Here is a 22273-nt window from a genome sequence, read left to right on the forward strand (position 1 = left end):
ATGGAAATACAAAAAGTTAATACCAAAAGGATTGTGACTCCTTAGATGTAACCACTTAAGGTGAACATGAAAAACATCAAGAGGGTTTTTCTCATTTAAATTCACATACACAAGCACTTTTTTGTTATAGTTAAACACTGCAGTGCTTCTTATTTTAGTTTCTAAGCTGAAGAAGTATTTTTGTCCTGAGCACATTTTATAAAATACACAGCACTGCAACCACCGGCACGCAGGAAAATGCATCAGAAGTTCTGTATTTGCATAGAACTTTGTGTGAACGCTGCAGTACAGCCATGTATTTACTATGGACAAGTGCATGCACATTGAAAAAAAAAATTCTATGAGATCTTGATCAAATGCATCTGTCCACTTGATGCAAACCTCTGGATTTTCAAATTGGGATGAACGAAGAAAGCATTACAGATGGCAGTTGTCCTCTTCAGAAGAGATCACGTAATAGAGGGGAAAAAAGCTTGCCTGCAGAATAATCAGCGTGCTTCTCTATTTTCCTGGAGTTAAATGCCCCATGTCATCGCTAATTAGGAGAACTTCACTGTTTCTGGTGTAGCTCTTTCTGTTCCGGAAAGTCACCCTGCCGTGGGTTGTCGAGCTCCGGGAATGGCGGATGTTGAGAGCAGGGCAGAGGCGAGAGGAGGATTTACCTGTAACGCTGCATCTTGCCCCTTTGCTGGCTTGCGTTACGTGGTGACTCGTGGTGGATGCTCTTGAGCTAGTTCACTGGTGATTTCTCCTCTTGCTTCTTATAGGTAGGAACGCAAGGTGTTTGCGCAGCACGTCTTTATAGCACGTCGCAGAGCGCAGCGCAGCACGCTGCTCTTCCTGCTCAGCGTGGATCAGGTCCCTGGCTTGGCACACGGTGCGGCCCCACAGCCGCTCGTGCTCATGTAGCCGCCGGGTTTGCAGCCAGAAGGAATCCTCGGGTCAGCGCTGCCACCGCTCACAAGGCACAGGGAGTCATCTTTTCGGCAAAGCGTCTGTGTCTGGAACTAATTGGTAGTGCAGATATCAAGTAAGCAACCTGAGCAGATCAGATGGGGGTGGGTATTTGGTGTTTCGGCAGCCTTGTTTTAGGTGCATTTGAGACATAAAATTCATGGTGCAGAAACATGCATGAACAAAACTGCAGTCTTTTTATAATTACAGAAAAAAAACCTTTTTGATATGACTATTAGAAGTTAAGTAGTAGAAAAAGTTAAAATTTGTAAAACCAAAGAGCCTATCGATGTTTGTATTTCAATTAAGGCTATCATTTGAGTATTTGGGATTTGCAGAAGTTTGAGTTCTACAGTGGTCTCAGGTTTTGGGGCTTAAAGTTTGGCTACTCCTTGGATAAACCCATGTGGGAGTAGATCACAGTGGTACTGTTGTCGAAGCATTCCAAGTAGTTTGGCTGATCCTAAGGGAGACAACCCACTGAAAAGCGTCTTGAGGAAAAATTTCTGAAGGTAAGCCAAGCTGCTGTTTTGTTTTGTTTTAAAGTTGAGGATGTGATAAGAGAACGAGTATTGTGTATTGTGCATGCGTGCATCCTTGCCTGTGCGTGGTTGCAAGTGCTGGTGTTAAAAGTAAGCGCTAACTTCTTTTACTCTCTGTGAAAATCCCAATTTGAGAATTAAACAGACTAATTCTGTTTCTCCTTAGCCATATCTACTGGTTAATTCTCACCGTTCTAATTTGTGCTAAAGTAAAACAAAACGTCAGACTTAACCTAGAGTATGTTTAAAGGTTCTAGGAATAAAATAACATTGCACAATTTGGAAACGCATTAGGTCATGTAGATCGTTTTTCTTCCATTGTGTTGGTGCTTTCTAAACAGATAAGTCATAATCCCGTGGCGCCAGTGACGGCATAAAACAAAGCTGGAAAAATAGCTGGGAAAAGGCTACAATGTGTATGATTTATAAGATTGTCTGGAAGTTTTACATAGATATGGTGGCAAAGGTAAGTCCCTTAACATTAGTCAAAAATTAAATTTCTCTTAGAAAAAAACATGCAGGCACAGTTAATGCAGTTTGGGGGTGGGGGGGCACTTTTGAAAACAGGCATTTACTCTTCTGTTTAATTCTTCCTGCTTTTGCTTTGTTTATGACAAAAATCCAAACTTATTTAAATAAAAGTACATTGGTACGCATTTTTCTTGTCTGTTTTGTTCGCTAAGATTTTTCTTCCAGTAACTGCGTGCTCCTCCTAACCAAGTATGCCAGGTACATCCAGCTCGGTTCATGTTTTCTAGGGGTTCTGTGCAAAGGGCATAGACAAAATTCTGAAATCTTCCACCATTCTGCAGGGGCTGAGTATCAGTAACGTGGGTCTTAGCTGTGATGTTGAAGCCCGTTCAGGCAGTCCAGGAACACCCGGGCGGTCCCTCTCTGTTAGGGATCAGCAGCCCATCTAACGTGTCTGTTTAAAGCAGGAAAGCCCAACCCAAGGGACAACGCATGGGCTCTATGCACCATGAAGGGAATGCAGTTTGTGGCAGTCGGGATCATTTGCTGCCTGATAACATCTCTTTCTCGGTAGAGAAATAATTTCCTGTAAACAATATGGCTTTATCTGTCGTAGGAATCTGCCGCTTTAATAAAGCGAAAAATTATTTTTTCCAAACTTTACACAAGCCTTATCTTTCTCTGACAGGAAGAAAGGGAGGTGGCAGGGATGAAAGATGCTTTGTGAACTGAGCTATGTTTACTTAAGGTTATGGAAAACACGCAGAAAATGTACCCATTAAATGCATAGCTCACTACATTCTTTTAAATGCATTTTCCCAAACATTAAGGAAGGGTAGAATTGACTAACTACCAGTTTGTAGGAAATGTGGTGCATTAATTTTCTTTTGGGGGAGATGTTTCACGCTTACAACGTAAGGAATTTATAAGCTGGCAAATCTCTTCTTAACCCGGATTCCGGTTTAGAATTAAATAGTCGACAGAAACGCTAGGGCTGAATGCGATTTCATGAAATACGACATTTTTGCAGACTACACGAGGTCTTTTCTATGCCATTAAACTGCCTGCTGTAGCCATCGTAGGTTACACCCTTACTCCTGAGTGCGGTGGAGATGCACCACGTGCCCGCTATCTCCACTTTCAAAGCTATTCTGGTGCTCCAGGCGTAGGCCCTTCTCCATCACCAAGCCTTACTCGTCCCGCTCTGTCAGCTAGGAGGTACGAACCTCATACAGGCGCCTCGACAGAGGTGTTGATGAAACTTTGCTTCTGCTCAGTCAAGAGCCTCTCACACACGCTTGCGTAATTTGCAGTCTTCCAGAAAAGTTGGTGTTACGGGATAGAGACAGTGAAACGGGAAACAGACTGGATCATAGCAGAAGGAGGTCTCTTTGTGAGCATGGGGACAATAAAAGTAATTTAATACAGAGTTTTCAGGTCAGATGTACCAGTGTACGTGTGTACTCTTGGTGCTAGAGGCCAAGACCAAGAGAACATCCGTTGGTTTCTGCTTTCAAGTGAAAGCGGCAGGTATGGCTCAGATACAAGCTCAGGAAAATCACTGCATATTTTTTCCTTTGAAAAGATGTAAAAGAAGAAAAAAAGTCATCCAAAAAGGGCTCTTTTTACTGATGTATCCTGTCCTTCAGAGAACTGAGGCGTTCTGCTTCGTGTCTTAAATGCATTGCTGCTTCTCATTTTTATTTGCTAAAATTGATTAAAGGAAAAAATAAATAGGTATCTTTAAATGTGTAGAGGCTTGTACTCTAGAAAATTTACTTCCAGATAGGAGACCTAAGGAAGGACAAGCTCTAAAATTCAGGACTAAGCTTTTCAAGGTTCAATCAGCTCTTAACCGCTTAGTAGCAGTCTTCAAATGATGGCTGTGTAGTAGTTACAGGAGCTCAGCTTCAGATACCAAGTTTCATACGTGACTGTTTGCCACTGCACCTGTGTAGTTAAACCATATAATAAGAGGTTTTAATGGCTACTCCTTAAAATGCTAGATTTGCTTTAGATATGGTAAGCTTTTAATTCTAATTTGGGGAAACAGTAGTAGATTTCCCCTTTTTAAGAATCAAGTAAGTTGTTTATAACAGCAATCAAGAAGCATTCAGAAGTTAATTTTGGCTGATATACCTGTTCCATATTTCCGATAACTGGAGAGACTCCTGTTGTCTACAGGGGGGATGTGCATAAGTGGGGTTTGTACCTGTTATATACATAAACAAAGCTGCTGAAGCCAGTTCAAACTCCAGGGAGAGCAGGACTTCTGGTTTTATTTTGACTTCTTGGGATGACATTAAGATGCAGAGGTAGCTCTGGTTTTACTGAATTTTGCCATATAAGCTTTCTTCTTCATTCTTAATGTGTGAATATGACAACGGATGGTATTTGCCGTGTTTGCTGCTAGAGAGTAAGTGGCTGGCAGAACATTATCATCTTCCATGTACATCCCGCTTTATACTGAATTTTGGGTCCAAAAATGGCTCCAGATAAATGTAATGTGTACTTATGGCACAACAACTGAAAGGGCGTTAAACTAAATGGAAACAAGATCATTTCCATTCATTTAAAAACTATTTAAAGGAAAGTTACTTAAATGAGGGAACGGATTTTTGAAAACTGCCTTCCTTCCCTGTTGTGATGAGATGTTGTAGCAGTGTGGCAGGGTCCTCATGTTGTGTTTGTCTGAGCTTATACAGGGCAAAACAGTGGGACTGAGGAGCAGTCTGAAGCTTCACCCACTTGTACGGAGACATTCAGGCTTTTGGGTGCAGTTCGGAGCTTTGCTGGTGTGCAGGATTGTACCAGCTAGCTGCATCATCAGAACAAAACTGCTTTGGGGTAACCATCGCTGATTTTCCTTCTTGAAGGTTACCCCAGTAGCCACAAGGGCTAGTTATCTTCTAAGGAACATTAAAAAAAATAAAAAAATAAAAATAGGAGTAAAGCAGAGCACAGTTTAGCGTGGTCCCAAGCATCGGTGGTGTTCCTCACAGCTAGAGATCACTGTACAGTGAATTTACTTGCAGGAATTTAGGACGGCTGTTTCAGTTTGATGTATTTCTATAAAGACAGATTAATAAAGCCTGCAATATTAAATCACTTAATCACACAGATCTGCCTATTTGTCCCATCTATCTGTCTAAGAAATATTGGCATGTCATTCATATTTCCGTTGCTTTTTTCTTTTTTTTTCTGAAGCTTGTGGTCCCTACCGCACATGTCCGAGTGACAGAAAATGAGAATTGCTAAACTTGTGAATATCCCGGTGTAGTGGCAGTGAAGTTTTTTTTTTTTTTTGACTGTACCATTTTTTAAAATTTATTTTTCCCGGAAAAAAAAAATTTGGCATTTCCATTGTTAGGAATGGATGTTTAGGGAATTCCCAGATTTCCATTTAAAAAAGACACTTTTAAAGCAAGTGGAAAAACACATTTATGGCAAACATTCCTATGTTGTAGGGTGTAATATTGATCCTTAAGATTTTAATCCACTCACAAAAATTAAACTTGAGTTCTGTTGAGATTTAGAAATCCTAGAGCACTCCAGCTGGTTCCTTTCAGAGAAAAAGGGGATGGAGAGTTCCTTCCATGGCAGTTCAGGAATTCTTTGCCTTTCACTCCTCCTCATCTCCTCTCAGAAAGAAGGGAAGTGTTCTCCCTCCTGAGGAAAGAGCATGGGGAAGCAAGTGCTAGTAAGGGAAAAACAGCGATACTGTCTTTGGTGGCCTTAGTTTGAGAATACTGGAAAGGAAATGGAGGAGGGAATGCTGGAAGCTAAGCAAAGAGCTATACGAGGAAACTTTATTTTACTTTTTTTTTTTTTTCAAAAGTTTCCTCAGTACACAAACCTTATTTATAGACAGTAAGAAGAAGGGATTATCCCATGAACTGAGATATTTTAATATGAAGAGAAGTCCAGCAATGCCCATGAGGTTCCCTATCCTTTTTTGTTTGCTTTTACAGGGGTTAGCTTTATGTCTGATAGTTATGTTTGTTTGGTGCACCTGTCCGAGTGGAGTTTCGAAGAGCTGCTGTGGCCTAACAAGGGTTATTGTAAGGATGCCTCGATCTCTAAGGCATGGAGCAAGTTCGGGCTCCCTTTGCTTGGATCTAAAATCAGGAACAGGTATATAATTTTTTTCAGTGTTTTGAACAGAGCCTGTTCTCAGTAAATGTAAATGCATGGAATAGGATATACCATGCTGTTTTATTTTGTAATTAATTTATCAGGACAAGGTGCAGCTACAAATATTTCATTGGGGTATCTCTTGGTGCGTTCACGAGAGGGCATTTTCTCTGATGTGGGAAGATACCAGCCAGGTCTTGCAGGTGATACCATCAGTGGAAAGAGACCTGCTTCACCAGGTCCTCTAATTCAGAAGCTACTTCCATGAAGGCCCAAAGGCTTGCTTGGAATTCTGAAGCTACTCTGTTACCTCTGACAAGTTGTCATAACCAGCGTCAGGCAGGACAGAGCCCAGTCTCCGTGGTCTCTGGACACAAAGCCATCACAGAACCTAAACTACTTGAGATTGTGGGTTAAAGGTTTCAAAAATATAAAAGCGGCTCAGGTGAGTATATCCCACCGTCAGATGATTTTCTAATTCTCAAGGTTTGTAATTAGGTGCTAAAGTAGCCTGGAAAATAGCGTTTCCCAAAGTCAGCATGACACGTGAAAGTTGTATTTAATTTTATGCTACTCGAACCTTTGCCAATGTGTGGTGGTGGTGTGACTTTTCTCAGAGATATAAGAAAATATTAAGGAAAATCATAGAATCATAGAATATCCCAAGTTGGAAGGGACCCATAAGGATCATCGAGTCCAACTCCTGGCACCGCACAGGTCTACCCAAAAATTCAGACCATGTGAATAAGTGCACAGTCCAATCGCTTCTTAAACACCGACAGGCTTGGTGCAGTGACTACATCCCTGGGGAAAACAAAGTATTCTAAATACTGTTCTACCATTCCTGGTTTTAAAAACAGAGATGTATGTATAGGATGACACAGACCTAATTAACTGACCGGTAAATACTGGAATGCAGGGAAACTTGCTCTTAATTTATTCTCAATGTTAAAGAACACTTTAACATTTTTTAAAGGATTTAAAGTTATTTGAAGGAATAGTTATTTAAATTGCACACTTGGTAATTGTAATCCCGAGAAGTTTGTTTTGCTAGTTAAACTTTTTCATTGTCTGGCAATATTAAGCAGCGGTTAGATGGGGAGAGCACAAGTAGTATGTCTCTTTACCACAAGATGGAATAAAATCTTCATTTCTTAGCGATATGTAAGAATTAATATTTGACAGTAGTATAATTAAAAAAAAAAAAAACAGAAATGGCATCTAGTTCTACTGGAAGATATTAAATGCAAGTAGACTAAAAGTATCAAAGGAAGAGTGGTAGGCTCTGTTTGCACATTTCTTTTAAACTAAATATGTAAAAAATGCCCCAAATGTCCTCCTCTTCCCCCCCCCCAAAGTGTTTCATACTCCAAATTGAGACCCCTTATTTATTTTCTAGTAGATCATGATTTGAGAACACGCACACGCATCCCACCTGTATAATGTCATCTATTTACTGCCACTGTTCTGCGCACAATGCTGTTTGGAGTTGCTCCTTCCGAACGCGTGCTAGAAATGAACTCATGACCCTTGGAAACCTTCATTAAAACTCTGTGTCAGATCTGCTGAGGTCATTTTGGTGTGGCTTTTCTTTCTCCCCCATTGGGGTTAAATGCTGTTTTGAGACGGCTCCTGTCGTACTGAGCAGTGTATGATTTAACTCGCTTGAATGTTGTCTCCTCAATGCCATATTGTAAACATGGTGGGCTGAGGAGCTTTCCACTTGTTTATTTATATTCTTTTATTTATTTATATTCTTTCTATTCTGCAGGAATTCCAACACCACCACCACATCCAGTAAATATGTTTACATGTATGTTTAGCTCTGGCTTCCTCTCCTCCCATCGGAAAACTTAGTTAAGAGGAATTCACATTTATTTTCTAGGTTATCATTTTCATTATTATTATTTTAATATATTTTATATAATTTAGTATTACATATATGAAGTGTATTATTATTATTATTATTATTATTATTATAGCCCAGATTTCCCAGATTTCTAAATTTGTTGCTACTTTCTGAATCCTTTTGATATTTTTTTTCCACAGTACTTGAAAGTGCTATTTTTAATCAGTGAATTTAGGAAACAGACTTTGTTCAACCATTTCACATGTTTAGTAACAGGCAATAAATATTTAAATGATCTAGGATGGTGTTTCATGAGAATGAAGTTTTGGATACAGTTTTTCAGCTTTCTTTTTAGTGCTAGAAAATTTATAGTATGTTATATCAGAAACAATTTCCATACAGATCTTCATCTTTCTTTATTTTTTTAGACTGCTTAAAGTACAAAGTTAAAGTATTGTACCAGAAAGACTGTGTATATAGCAGTGGTTAGAAAAATCAAGATCTAGTGAAGGTATTTCTAGGGTTATGCTGATAAGGTTAACTTACTATAGCTTCTCCAGCTGAAGTAATATTAAATATTGTGAGATGCACAAGAAAGTCTGCAGTCCCTTATTAAAATAGCCACTTTTGATGCAGAAGCATTTTAATTAAGCCTCACACCTCTTTTTTTAGATAAATATATTTTGTTTTACAAGCAGGGAAGTAGATTTTGTGCATCTGTGAACTGTTGTATGAAGTTAGGAGGAGTTAGGGTTCTTGCTTTAGGGAAAGAAAATTTCTCCCATGAGTGAGATACAGGCTAAGGCTTTAGCCTGACCAATGTACAAGCTACATCTGTACCGACAAGTAATGCTCATTCTAGGGACTGATTCCTTCCCATCTCTTTTCTTACCACCACTAGAAGATTTCACACACTGCTTAGGGCTGTCTCCTCTAGCCTGGTGGCACCCGCACTGCATCTTCTCCGTCACTGGTGTAGTGCCGTAACGTGTGTGTGTTCTCTCAACGTCTGATGCGATGGTGCTGTGCTGTAGTTCATTCAAGTAGGAAGCTGAGGTGCACGGTGCATGGCTGAGTGATGGTGGCGGTGTATTTTGGTGCCTGAGGGTCCAAATGCAGCATTGCTTGGATGGGGGAGGAGGACTCCAGGAAAGGAGGAGCTTACTCAGTGGGCCAGTAGGTGTTGCTTGAAGCAAACTGTTCCAAAAACTCAGGGGTGACTGTTTTGGATGGAACTAATTCTGCATACTCAGAAGCTTGGGGGATGGATATAATCCCTCTAAATTACTTAATGGCATGGACTCACTCATTCAGTTCGAAATTTAATCCGTTTCTTACCCTTCTTCCACTTACTCTGATCCACTCACCAGTGTATCCTACTTGGGTCTGTCCATGGTTATAGATGTTATACCACCATGTGGCTGGCTTGGGGATACCAGCAGTGTGCCCTGGCAGTCAGAAGGTCCAACCTTACCCTGGAATGCATCAAGCACAGCACTGCTAACTGGTTAAGGGAAGGGTTTGTCCTGCTCTGCTCTGTGCTGGTGCAGCCTCACCTTGAGTAGTGTGTGCAGTTTTGGGCCCCACAGTACGAGAAGGATATAAAACTGTTAGGGAGTGTCCAAAGGAGGGCTACAGAGATGGTGACGGGTCTGGAGGGGAAGACGTATGAGGAGCAGCTGAGGTCCCTGTGTTTGTTCAGCCCAGAGCAGAGCAGGCCGAGGGGAGGCCTCATGGCGGCCTGCAGCTCCCTCACGAGGGGAGCGGAGGGGCAGGCGCTGAGCTCTGCTCTCTGGGGACAGCGACAGGACCCGAGGGAACGGCATGGAGCTGGGACAGGGGAGGGTCAGGCTGGGCGTGAGGGAAAGGTTCTGCACCCAGAGGTGGTCAGGCACTGGGACAGGCTCCCCCAGGGCAGTGGTCATGTCACTGAGCCTGCCAGAGTTCAAGAAGCGTTTGGACAATGCTCTCAGACATATAAACTGTATTTTGGATGGACCTGCACGGAGCCAGGGGTTGGACTTGTGAGTCCTTTCAAACTTGGGATATTCTATGATTTTTGAGGGCCAGGGAGAGGGAGATACAGGGAAACCTCAAGCATTCCCCAAAGCCATAAATGGCAGACTTGAGTTTGCTCTTTTTACCAAAAGACCGCTATTGGGGCTTCCCCCACGGTGGGGATGAGAAGCTTTCCTTGTCTCTCAGGAGTCAGGGAGAAGCCTAAAATGTATGTTTCTGTCTGACAGTGGGCATGTGGAGGTTTGCACTGTGCCAAGCTCGGACCTTTCACTGATGGCTTTGGTACTGGAGCTGGTTCAGCCATCTCCTGCATGCATAGGAACCATCAAGTACCCGAAGGTTTTGCTGGGTCCTCAGAAGGATTTCCTCTAGTGCATCCAGGTGGGATATTAGAAAATCCTGTAGTACTGACCTTCCCTGAGTTTTTGTTTGAGCTGCTAGAAAAATAGGTAAGTAGAGTCACACTAAAGTAACGGCTTCCAATATCTTGTTTTCACTGATAGCTCACAACTATTGATTAGATCTGATGGCGGTTCTTACTGCAGAATAATAGCACAGATTGATGAAATAGTCTTTAGTCAGGAGTTACTGTGACTGAAGGCCACTTTCTGATTCCGTTACAGCTGGATGATTTCACTGATACCTAAGGTATCTTAGTTTTCATTAATGTAAATGAGACTAGAATCAGGCTTAGATCAGAATATGACTGGAGAAACTAAGTACGTGCAAATGTAAAAGCATGTGGAGTGTGCACATAACTACATAAGGGTATTTAACTATAAAGTTTTACAAAATTCTCAGCGAAGATGTGACAGGGATGACTAATTTATTAGCATAGTTCCCCAGTATGAACATGAAAACTGAAGTTGTATATTTTTATTGGATGTTTGAGTAATGGTGTCTGTGTTACAAAAATAAAACCCCAACCCAAAACCCTTGACGTGATGTACTAATGAAAGTAGACTGAGCAGATGGTTTTTAGGGGCTGTACTAAACGTATTATGCAACTGTGCTGTTCTTTCAGGGAAAGATAAATGAGGCAGAAAGAAATATAGCTAAACCTTTAAAGCTTATTTTTCATTCATTGCCAGAACAGAAAAAGACGTGAAGAACATTCCAAAAATAGGAGAAATATTCAGGTGTGCAAGCTACAAAACTTACTCTTTCACCATCTAATTTGAGTAATTATCGCATTGCAGCACTGGAGTTAGAAACTTGTTCAGTGCATTGAATTTGTATGAGGAAAAATCATTGTAGGACCAGGAAAACCCTGCCAGCATGGCTAACAGAAGAATCCTAGATGGAACACACAGTTCCTTAGTTTGGGGATATCACAAAATGAAGCCTGAAAATACAAGTTTAAACTGAAGGAGTAATAAGAAGGAAATTTGGAGAGCTGATACCATTTAAGGAGTTTAACTGTGATTTAGGAAATTCAATTAAAAAAAAAAGAAATTGTAAATGAACCTCTGCATTAAATTATTCTGTGAGAGAGATGGAGGGGTTTGGGTTAAAACTTCCACAGAGTGCAGTGCATATGTTTTCCTCCTCATAAGGAGCAAAGAAGGAATAGGTGGATATCTCACATCATACGACATTGCTAGGAGTTGCCCAACATACTCAGACATGTGGGTGATTACAACAGTCTGAGTTATCTCCTCCCTTTTTTCCCCCCTTTTAAACAGATGTTCATTATGTTCATACATGGATTCCCAAAGGAAACAGCTTTCTGATTGCTGGATGCTGTCAGAACAAGCTGTATTTATTATTAAACTTTGGAGATCTGAATTCTGCTTGTTGTGCGTAGAAGTGTCTTAGAGTCGGGAATACAGAATTGTTGCCTTTCTCAGGGTATGAAATATAAGCTGTCAAAAGAGAAAACTGCGTTGCTTCTGGCCCTCAGGAATTCTACAGGAGTTTTGCTGTTGACCTTAATGAGACTGAACTTTCTGTAATACAAATGGAAAGTATGTATGAACTTTCTGTAGTATAAATATGGCCCATCGTAACCTATCCATACTCCATTGGTGATAGAACTTTTTGTAATCGAGGAATACTAGTCTGAAAAGGATTTTATATACAGCTTTTTCCAATCTGTTTTTAAGGATTGTTTTCAGTCATCGATATTTATTATGTCAAAGCGTGAATTACTGGGCTGTGTTAATGTGGAATTTGCAGTGTGATATGCAAAGACTAATGAGCTAATCAATGATTCCACCATTTCACAAGCTAGATACTCAAACTTTCTTAAAAATAAATAAATAAATAAATTGTTTCAAAGGTTGCTCCTTCAAAATGTTATTTAGATGTTATTAACATTATCTATCCATGCAGAGTGAGGAGAGGAAAGTATGCCCATGGCTTAGTCAGTACTGCCCAAAAGTCCAGAATCTTGACTTGAAATGCCAAGTGGGTTTGGAACTGCCTGTGAGCTGAGGACACCGAAAGGCAGCAGAGGTTCATTTTCAGTCCCCAAGAACGGTTGTGTGAGAATGAGCAGTGATCTTTGATTTAAAACATTCAGTTGCGTGCATTTGAAAGTCAACCATCGGAGTTCACAACTAACTGTTTTTTGTTTGTTTGTTTGCTTTTAACCAAACAAAGGAGATCTTTCAATAAACAGAAGAAACAAGATGCTTTTCATTTGCTTATATGTAAATCCCCATTACTTCTCCTCTCTCCCTTTTTGGGTGAAAGTCCTAGCGGTGTAATAATGTATGCATACAGTTTCTTGTAATTTAAAAAAAAATAATACTAATGAAGCAACAAGTTCCCACCAAATTTATGGTTGCATTAACCATTGAACGTGATGGGTAGATGAAAGCATATCATATTTTATTTAAGCTTATTAAAAAAAAAAAAAGGCACCAAAGGTTCATAGAGCCTGAGACATGCATTTTATAATGAGGTGAGTGTGGAAAACAGAATGTAGGTCCTGTGTGTGTATTATATATTTATAAACATGTATTATTTAATTGGAGGAAGTAAAATTTTTTAGGTATGTAGTCGTGGTGGTTCCTGCTTTCCTAGGAGGGAACTAAAGTATGAAGTATTTAATGATGTGCTAATATTGCAGAACAGTGATGGGGATTAGGAATAGAACAGCGGTCTACTGGAGCAGAGAAATCAAATCAAAATCCTGCCTATTGTCTATGAACTGTTAGATTTGTACAGCTTGCGGTTTGGGTACATAATTCCTACTGTACAGTTAATAAATCAAACCCAGCATGATCGGTGCTGTTTTTCTCTTTGCTCTGCTATCCTATAAATAGCTCGCTCTTCAGTGCGAATTGTGGCAACTTTCCCAGCAGGGATATAACAAAGATGTCTGTCTCCTACACCTGTCTTTGTGCCTTTTTCAGTACTGCTCGCTCTTACTACTGAGGATGAGCCTTCACGTACTGTGGATTTACTTTTTCCGTTTGACACATTTATTTGCTATTTCCCCGTATTACAGTAAAGGTGAAGAGAATGAAATCAGGGCTTGCTCTGTGTTTCTTATACACTTTCACAAATATAAATAATCTTACATTTTGACAGCATTACATTCTGAAAAGCTACTAGCAAAGTTCGCTTTCTTGTGTGCATTTCTATCTTAGTCCAGCTGTGGTGTTATTCTTGTACTTGTCATGATTTTGGCTGGGAGAGAGTTACTTTTTCTTCATAGAGGCTCACAGGGTGATGTGTTTTGGATTTGAAATGAAAATAGTGTTGATAACACACTGACATTTTAGTAGTTGCAGAGCAGCGCTCACCCAGAGCCAAGGACTTTCCAGTTTCTCTGCTGCCCTGGCAGCGAGGGGCTGGGAGGGGACAGAACCAGGACGGCTGACCCAGGCTGGCCAAGGGATGTCCCACAGCACGTGGCATCGTGCTCAGTGATAAAAGCTGGGGGAAAGGAGGAAGAAGGGGGGACATTTAGAGTGATGGCATTTGTCTTCCCAAGAAACCATTCCGCGTGATGAGCCCTGCTTTCCTGGAAGTGGCTGACACCTGCCTGCCGACGGGAAGTAGCAAACCAATTCCTTGTTTTGCTTTGCTTGTACATGTGGCTTTTCCTTTACCTGGTGAACTGTCCTAACCTCAACCCATGAGTTCTTGCACTTTTACCCTTCCAATTATCTCCCTGGGGAGAGTGAGCGAGTGGCTGTGCGGTGCTCAGCTGCCTGCCGGGTTAAACCACAACAGGACTCAACTGGGAGGAAAAAAAAAAAAAAAGTTAATCAAATAGTTATGATTATATGATTGCTCTTAACTTTTATTTTTAAATATAGGGCTTTTTTTTTCTGTCTCATAGGGGCCTATGTAAGAAAGCAACCCCCAATCAAGAAGTCTATAAAGAAGGAAAAACGCCATTTAAATCTGCACAGAGCTCCAGCTGTGCTGCTGTCCCCAGATACTCTGACATCACCTAGCAAAGAAAAACATGCTGTACAGTTGTAATAGGATTAAACAGTATAAACCTATGAGCAGAAATGTGATTAATACAGGGTATTTCGAAGCCCTGCAGTGATTACATTGCTATACTGAGAAAACGAGAGTCTGTTTATTAGAAACATTTTCAGTGTGTATGTATTTTTTTCTGAAGTTATTTATAATTGTTGCCTTTCCTCCAGGCCTGCAGGAGATATATATATATATATTTAAACCAACTGTGCGGTGCAATCAATATCAGTAGACTATGCAATCCTGTGATGGCAGGAATTATGATAAACCTCACAGTAAGCTCTGGAGAGATTTGTAAGTGTGCAGTTTGCACTGCCCCATTTTTATTAGCATTGTCATTATAAAGATGTTACTGGAAGCAGAAAGTTAATGTTCTGTAACAAAAAAAGAGCAATTATGCAGTCCTAAACACAGAATTCCACATTAAACATAGCAGATAAAAATAAGAAGCATATACAGTTAATCTAGACAGATACTATGGAAAAAAAAAAATGAGCCCCTTACAGTAAAGCAATAGCAACTTTTCTTTGTTAAGCACAGAACTAGCTGCAAAACAACCTCCTATAATTTCCAAGTGTTTATCTCCTTGAAATTTTCAAGCAGAACTTCCAAAAGTGCACAGCGTCAGCTGGAATGGTTTCCTCGTAGTAATCAATGGGAAAATAAAAGTGAGAATCAAGTGCTGAATGCCTTCGAAACTTCCTCTTAAACCGATGTAGCGGGGGACTCTAGTGAGCCACGCAGATAATCCAACTGATGGAATGGGGATAACGGGCACAATTATTCACAAGAGGGTGAAGGTAAACGGGGTGAAAGTAAAACATTTTTTTAAATATAATGCTTTTGGACGAATCCATCGTTATAATTAGATATTTTTTTTTAAAACATAAATTATATACCTTACATTCCCTAAGTTATACCCTTCAAATATTTTGAGGATGCTCTCCTTCATGTACTCTCTGAAAATCTACCTAAAGGATGACGTTACGTACCTCCACCGCTGTAAATATACTTAGTTTTCCCTTAGTGGAAGAGTGGTTTACAAAACCCAGGAAAGTGTTACTTAATTTCAACCTTTATTTTTATTATTTTTTTTTAAGCCTGTATAGTCCCATAACTTTCTAACACAAAAATAAGCTGGAATATAAAACTAATGAATATTTGAACGGAGAAAAAAAATTAGTTAAGAAGATGGTGAAAGATGAAGACCAAAATGCTGTTCTGGTAAATAATTTATCTTGAAAACATTTTTTTTTTTTGAGAAGATAAAATGTTCTATAGTTAATTAACTGAATAATATTAAATTATATAAAATGCTGTATTTTCTGCATTAAGGACTTGATGAAAAAGCATAAGAGTGGGAGGTGTGTGTATGGGGAGGAGGTGTTCAAGAACTTAAACTTTGGTCTTTGCTCTCATTAAACAACAGTGCTTTTATTGAATAATTGAATAATTGAATAATGAAACGTTTCCCATGTGATAATACATGAAATAGGAATTAACAGAAACACTGATTTTTAAAATAAATAGTTATTATTCAGGGCCTCATTGGCTCTTCTGGTTATAGGAAAAAGTAATAATGCGGTCTGCCTGACAGTCTGCACCTTCCTGTAAAGGACTTCTTTGGGTGTTGTCCCCAGCACCCTCGGCTCTTCTCTCCATTCCCGCTCAGCGTACAGGCTGCACAGTCAGGTTTTCCACTTCTGTTTCTACTTCTCCTCCACAATTTGTCACACAGTGGTGACCACGCACGCGCCCGTCCCACTCCAGCAGCGTCGAGCAAAGCACTTCTGCACATGAAATTCGTTGCCGAGTGAGTTCCTGAGCTGGGGGCGAAGGCGATGGGCTCTGCGGTGTAACATGAGCGCGGATAGATGCATTGATTGCTTAATTGAATAAAATTACCCAGATCCTTACTGCTGAGACATGGTTCAGAAGACCCGCAGAACAGAAGTTACGGATCGATGATGGGCACAGCTCCTGCCCCCCGCTACACGCTCGTTTCGGTGCAGTTGCCAGTAGGCTGCCTGAGATAACTGATCCAGGTTACAAATAACTCTGAATTCAAGGTTTTTATTCATCCATCTAGATGGATTTGCGAAGCGAACGTAGAACACTGGGCTGCGCAGAGTTTAACAGGCAGCGTTAGGCGGCAGTCAGCTTGCTGACAAGGACTGAACAGCTCAAGGGAAGGAGTGGGAAGAACATTAAGCCGTGCCGTCACTGTGCCACCCTGCTAATTCCTGCTAAACCTGGCATTATGTGTCTGCACCTTACACCAGTGATGGCGAGACCGGCGCCTAAGGAACTGGTATGCCCAATTTCATCGCTCTAGGAAACCTAGAGCGTGTTCTGAGGGGACGGTCAGGCAATTTGTCTCGCTGGCGGTGCCACGGGCTGTTGGGCTCTTTGCAGGCTGAGGAGGTTCGCAGCCAGCTTCTCCAGCTTTAATGGTGTACGTGCATAGTCCCAACTCTGCTTAAATCTCTGCACTCCACAATGAGTATTATGTCCTCAAAATGACCCAGGGGAAGTCTTGAAATACAAAATTGCAGTGGCATGTAGAGAATGGAGAATATTAAAGCTTGTAATACGGCACTACTTGCAAACACTTGGACATGTTTTTAGTAAGTGTTTGTAATTTTGGTTCTTGGCATTCATTGTTGGGGTGGAGGAAGCTTTTCCTCTAGCAATTAGAAAGCAAAACCAGTAATTTTTTCTGAAAGAATTTTCAAGTTCAACAGTAATAGCAATGCATTTCAAAGTGGGAGCATGCAAAGGGGGTGGGGCAAGCAGTAAATGTTCTGATTAGTATTAAAGTGTCATCTCGAAGGCATGTGAAATCTATCAAACATCAGCTATGTTCAGTTTTGGGATGAGGTTCAACACGGCTAAGTGCCGGGTCCTGCACCTTGGCCACAACAACCCCATGCAGCACTACAGGCTGGGGGCAGAGTGGCTGGAAAGCTGTGCAGAGGAAAAGGATCTGGGGGTGCTGATCGATGCCTGCCTGAACACGAGCCAGCAGTGTGCCCAGGTGGCCAAGAAGGCCAAGGACATCCTGGCCTGTATCAGGAACAGTGCAGCCAGCAGGACCAGGGAGGGGATCGTCCCCCTGTACTCAGCCCTGGTGAGGCCGCAGCTCGAGTGCTGTGTTCAGCTTTGGGCCCCTCACTACCAGAAGGACATCGAGGCCCTGGAGTGTGTCCAGAGCAGGGCTACGAAGCTGGTGCAGGGCCTGGAGCACAAGTCCTGTGAGGAGCGGCTGAGGGAACTGGGTGAACGCTGGGGGTGCAGTCTGGAGGAGGCTCAGGGGAGACCTTACTGCTCCCTACAGCTGCCTGAAAGGAAGGCGTGGGGAGCTGGGGGTCGGCCTCTTCTCACAGATACGATTCCTATAAGAAAGAATGGCTTCCTTCCCAGAAAATCGTTTGCGAGCAAGCGCAGTACTCTCACATGCAGTAAAGTGCATGTGGACAGTAGGATTCCTTGAACAAACTGTAGCAGACATTTTGGGTTGGTTTCTTCAATTCCACAGCAAGCATACACAAAATTAATTTCAAGTCTTCTTACATGATGTAGTTTGATGTGTCTCTAACAGCACTCTGCGTTAGGCTTTGTGCATTCTACTTCATAAAACACTGGAGGTTTTACATTATTTTTAATATTCATATTATAATAAAAATAAATGAAGTTCAAAAATAAAGCACTGGGAGTTGGTAAGTGTTAAAGGCGACACTCGGTGTACTTCTGTTCTTATCCTCCTGCTAATATTTTTTGTTTTGGATCCTTAGGTCTGTGAACACAGTTTACGGCTTCTCTCAAAGGACTACTGCTTCATTCAGGCAATTAAATAGCACTTATTTGTGTCCTATACTGAGTTTTGCAACCTCCCTGTAGCTTAATTAATTTTCTTGTGGGTGCTTATGTGGCATTTTTATTGATTTGCTTCTTCAACAGAATGTTTTCACAAAACACTTGTGGGGAAAAAAGGGAAAGTGATGCATTGAAGTTTAGGGTAAAAAGTTTCTCCAGTTGCATATGTTCAATTTAAGACATCTAGGATGAGGGGTTTAAAAAGAAATCATCACATTTTTAAGCACAGATTCTAAAAAAAAAAAAAAAAAAAAAGAGCTATACACATAGATAATGCTTTTCAAAGCAAATTGCAATATGCCATGGTGAGCAATCAGAAAGGAAGGAACACACAGTTAATGATCGCTTGGGTGTAAATCATAAGCTCTGGGAAAATTAAGAATAGATTTTCCAGAATAACTAAACCTCATGTTTCCCTCTCAGTAGTTTTCAGCTTTTGTAGCAAAGAGGTAGTTTTATTTTACAGGCAAACACATTTTCTGTGTAGCCCTAATTCATGTCTGGGTCAGGTCCATCTGCAGTGCTGAGTCAGAGATCCTGCAGAAATTCAATATGTGATGTTAAAGATCCCCAGAAATAACTCCTGCAAGAAACAAATGGAAATAAAAGCTGTACAGGGCAATATTAATTCTAACTTGTAATTGATTTTTACAGCTTTAATTCTGTGGGGCCACTCTATTGAACAGCTTAGCAAGGTGCACTCTGGTTTCACACGAGTGAAAACACTTTTTCAGTAAAGTGCTTTGCCCTTTTCCTGGTGGGAAAGCCCAGCTGGTAACTGAGAAAAGGAGTCAGCATCTGCCCTGTGCCCCGGGTAAGGGGCATCTCTTCATCCATCCCAGCTCCAGAAACAGGCTGAAGCCCTGTGCGATACTTAACTCCTCTCTACAGGAACTTTGCATCCGTTTATTTTATTTTTTCCCCCCTCATTTTTATTTTAAGAGATTTGTTTAAGAGGAAATCAACTGCTGTGGGCTAGACATGGTGGCTAAAACAGGAGACCGCACAGGGGACTGAAGAGAGCTGGCAGCCGTACTTGGAGAAACGTTGGTGCGTACAGGAACTTACCTGAGAGTGGCTAGACAAGAGCTGGGGCAAGAGAGTAACTGCAGAAAGTACCTGGAAAAAGCCTTTGAGGAAAATAATACACCTGTGAACAAAACTGGGACTGAGAGAAGAAAGGTAGCAAATGGGGTCAGACAAGGAGATAGGCAGGTGAGGCACGAGCGGGTAGAGAGCGGATCGTGTGTTTAGTAAACAGGGAAAGTAGGGCAGAAAGAGCTGAGCAAACAGGCCAGGGTCAGATTCCCTCAGGAGGTGAGGGACGGGATGAGGGCGCAGGGACCGTAGTGCCTTGCAGGGCGTGACCTGATGCACAGACCGCAGTGCTCCTCCGTTTTCAGAGGGTGCCACTGAAACGCACCCGAATGATGTGGGTTTTGATACGACAGCGTGCGGTGGAATTTCTGGAAGCACCCGAGGGTATTCTTGCTTAGGCTGTGGACGCTGTGAGTCAGAGCTGCAAAGACTTTGCTTTAATCTGGCTCCGTGGCCTGGCCGAGCACCCTCACAGCACCTCTCTCTTTCTCTCCTGACCTCTGACAGAGCTCCCAAAACATTTTGACTAGGCCAGACACCAAAGCTCCAGCTCTGATTTTTTTTCCTTCTCTTTCATCCTTGGTAAAGAAGCAGCATTTATTAACGCAGGCTTCTGATTGTGCGAAGCAGAGCTGTACGAAATAACCGCATGGAAGCAGCAACACACCATGTGCGGTGTTGATGCTCAAGCAGCGGCTCTGACTATGTGAGAGACTTGGGACAAGCACTTTTCTTGGCAGGAGAGTCCACCCTACTTGCTGTTGTGAGGCTTGGTGACTCAAGGACCAGAGAATGTTCTTTCAATGCCAAGGTAAGGATGAATGTTACTCATGTCCTAAAAAGAGCACAAGCCCTTCCTTTCAGGGGAGGTGAGTGTCTGAGCACGCACGTGCTTTGATCTTTATTGCTCCAAGCAGAAAACGTTCTCCAGAAGCTGGCGGATACAGAGACAAGCAGGGATGGCAGGAAGGACAAAAAAGGGCACGTGAAGCTGGAGTCCAGAAAGTGAGAAGTGGGAGTCAAGGCAGCTAAAGACAAAAGCATAATCCTAAATGTCTCTTGTCATCAGGTCAGGATATCCATCCTGCTAAAATGTTGCTCTGTCATTCCGATCAGAGGAGAAAAGTTAGCAGAGGTATGTGTCCGCAGCTCACGTAAGGGTCGTCTTTTCCTTCTCTGATGCCTTGTATTTGGGCCCCTGATGTAAACACAAAAAAAACCCCGCTGCATTTCTGTATTAGCTCTCTTATGAAAGTCATTCCAGAGAAGCATCGGTGGGTGAACATTCGTGCAGTACAGCTTCTCCAAGCCTTTCTGCTAGGGCTAAGGCTCAGTGTGTCTGTGGCGGAGCCCTCCTTGGCAGCAGCCCTCCTGTCCTTTCACACGGCATCTGTAGAGACTGACAGTGTGCAGTGCGCTGTGAGGCTGCGGGCAGCGTAACAAAACAGAATACGGCACCAGCTAGGAGAGGTGACTTTGTTTTGCAACAAAATTATTTCATTTCCTCACACTTGTCCTTCCATACTCATAAGCACCAGGACGCTTGAACTTCCTGTGGTGACACGGCAGATGAGTTCCCATCACGTGTCCTGAGTGTCCTGGGTTTTCCTGACAGGCAGATGCGGTGTTTGGACGTGTCTTTTGTGCTGTTTTGGAGTTTCCAGTAGTTTTCATCTTTTGTGCGTTCATCTTGCCCCACTGCTGTAAGTCATCGGGCAACAGTGCGCTTTCCATAGGCACTGGTGGCTTAAGTCACAGGGACCCTTCTTCCTTTTGGCTACAGCGTTGTAGTTTGTTCTGTCTTCTTAGATGCAATCTAAGGGCATTGGCTTTGATGAATCCTTACCTGTTACGGGTTTTTCTTTGGAGGCCAGAAGACACCTACAAGAATAACTACAGGATAAAATTGTGAAGCTGGTTGTTAGGATAAAAATCCCAATTCTTTCAAAGTCCTAGGAAAAAAAAAGTAATGCAAAGAGGAAAATTGCAGACATCAGCCCGACCGTCTTTAAGGACATGGTGGTAGTACAGAGGTTGCTTCCACAAAGACAAAAAGACCACCGAGACCGATCGCTCTTGCAACTAAGAATTTTTGGCATTACGATGGAATAAAATGCCCAAGTGATGGGAGAGATGGCTCAGTCCCAGAATTGTGGTGAATTGGGTTTGGGGCTCTGGAGGCAGTATTTAGAAAATGTGGATCATTATAGAACTGTTTTCTAAATTAAAAACTGGCCTAAGGAATATATAGGTTTTGAGGCCTTCTGCCTGTGGCTGAATTTTGCTTGTCACGATGCCATGTAAGCAGCGATATTTGTAAGTTATTTTAAAGGCAACTTCTCAGTAAATATGTATTCATTATTTCTCTTACAACAGGAAATTATTTAGGTTTATTACTGGAGTTAATGCCAAAATTAATTCTTGTTTTCACAAGTTTTGCTCTCTATGCTTAATTGAATACATCTGCAGTATGACAACAACAAAAAAATCAAATAGATAATATAATATCATCAATGTTTAGGAAGGATAATGCAATTTCTGTGAAGTCATTTGCACTGAAATTAATTACAGTGACAGACACTGGAGTTCAATACTAAGTTAATTAATATTGAATACGTACAACATTTATGATGATTTAAGAGTGAAGGTGATAAAACTGATCTTTGGTGATTATTAGCGTAGAAACAAAGCAGAAAAGCAATAAAACAGAAAAACGTGAGGTAAAAGTGGGTGTTTGTGAGTACTCCGATGTAACTTGTTGCATTTTGTCATGGAATCATAGAATCATTAAGGTTGGAAAAGACCTCCAAGATCACCTGGTCCAACCATCCCCCTACCACCAATGCCACCACTAAACCATGTCCCTAAGCACCACGTCCAGCCT

The 22273-nt window shown here is 41.6% G+C and overlaps 1 long non-coding RNA gene across 1 annotated transcript in view; it reads right to left on the minus strand.

Moving 5' to 3' along the window:
• Window positions 1-22273, minus strand: part of LOC310894911 — a 391370-nt gene that overhangs the window by 312269 nt on the left and 56828 nt on the right. The window lies entirely within an intron of this gene.

The sequence above is a fragment of the Anser anser genome (assembly GCF_964211835.1).
Source record: "Anser anser genome assembly, chromosome: 2".
In the NCBI taxonomy this organism is placed as follows: domain Eukaryota; kingdom Metazoa; phylum Chordata; class Aves; order Anseriformes; family Anatidae; genus Anser; species Anser anser.